Source organism: Lactuca sativa, chromosome 6 (genome assembly GCF_002870075.4).
Source record: "Lactuca sativa cultivar Salinas chromosome 6, Lsat_Salinas_v11, whole genome shotgun sequence".
NCBI classification, from domain to species: Eukaryota; Viridiplantae; Streptophyta; class Magnoliopsida; order Asterales; family Asteraceae; genus Lactuca; species Lactuca sativa.
Window position 1 is genome coordinate 17,080,026 of NC_056628.2, and position 1,289 is coordinate 17,081,314.

Consider the following 1,289-nt stretch of genomic DNA (forward strand, 5'->3'; position numbering starts at 1 on the left):
TTTATCATTCACGCATGGACTCGTCGAGTCCACTAGAGGGACTCGGCGAGTCAGATCGGGTTTTGCTGGAGCCGACTCTTCTGCCCTTTCTGTCTTCCTTTTGGAGATTCTCAGTGTATCTGTGAATATTTCTTCCTTGCTGGAGGTCACTGCACTCACATTCTCCATTCTTGGATTGGTTTCGGTATTACTTGGAAGTTGACCCGGTCTTCTTTCGTTCACTTGGTGTGCAAGCTGTCCCAGCTGTTTCTCAATGTTGAGGATGGATGCCTGCTGATTCCTTAGCATGTTTCTGGTCTCATGTATTGCAGCCTTGTGATCATTGTGTCTCTTTTCGGACGCGGCTATGAATCTAGTGAGCATTTCTTCCAAATTAGCTTTCTTTTCTACCGGTTCTTCTCTTTGATATAGTCCCCTCTCCTTCTGCTTGTATTTTTCCTCCTTAGCCTTCTTATACTCTTCGTATGGGAGCCATTCCTTCTTAGGTTTACGATAATTTTCATCGTATCGATCGCCACTTGAATAGAAGACTTGAGCTTTCTTATTTCCATTCTCATCCAAATCACAATCCTTTGTTAGATGGGGCCCTCTACAATTTTCACATCCCACCCTCATAGCATGGATTGTTTGATCCATTTTTGTCATTCTTCTATCAAGACTATCAAGCTTAGCTATCACCGCCGCTATGCTATCATTTGCCAAGTTCACTACTCCCCGACTTACTTCGTTTCTTGGATTGTGGTATTCTCTAGAGTGCTTAGAGAATTCTTCAATTAGCTTCTTGATTACCGGGGGTGCCTTCTTCATGAGCGGACCTTGAGAATCGAGTAATTGCCTTGTGGTGACATTGACTCCATCGTAGAAAATGGAGACCTCTTGTTGGCTATTAAGGTCGTGATGTGGGCAATTTCTAAGCAAACTCTTGTACCTTTCCCATGCTTCATATAGAGATTCTCCGGGCTGTTGCTCGAAGTTGGCAATTGCTTTCTTTAGCTTGGCTATTTTGGAGGGTGGACAAAAGTGATCTATGAACTCCTCTTTCATCTTGGCCCATGTGGTGACTGATCCGGGAGGAAGTGACTTTAGCCAATCCTTTGCAGCTCCTTTGAACGTGACTGGGAGCATGCGAAGAAGCTGGGTCTCGCGAGGGACATTCGGTACATTGAATTAGTCGGCCACATCATTCACTTCGTCCAAGTGCTTGTAGGCGTCTTCGTGATCCTTCCCATAAAAAGGAATCTCCTTGAGTTGAGCGAGAATATGGCCTTTTAGTTCGAAAGTGGCGGTTG

The 1,289-nt window shown here is 44.8% G+C and overlaps 1 non-coding gene across 1 annotated transcript; it reads left to right on the forward strand.

Moving 5' to 3' along the window:
- The first annotated feature begins 889 nt into the window (after positions 1–889).
- Positions 890–996, forward strand: LOC111906120 (small nucleolar RNA R71). The gene has a single exon (XR_002855100.1). It is a non-coding gene; the product is annotated as a small nucleolar RNA R71 (small nucleolar RNA).
- Positions 997–1,289: the final 293 nt, after the last annotated feature.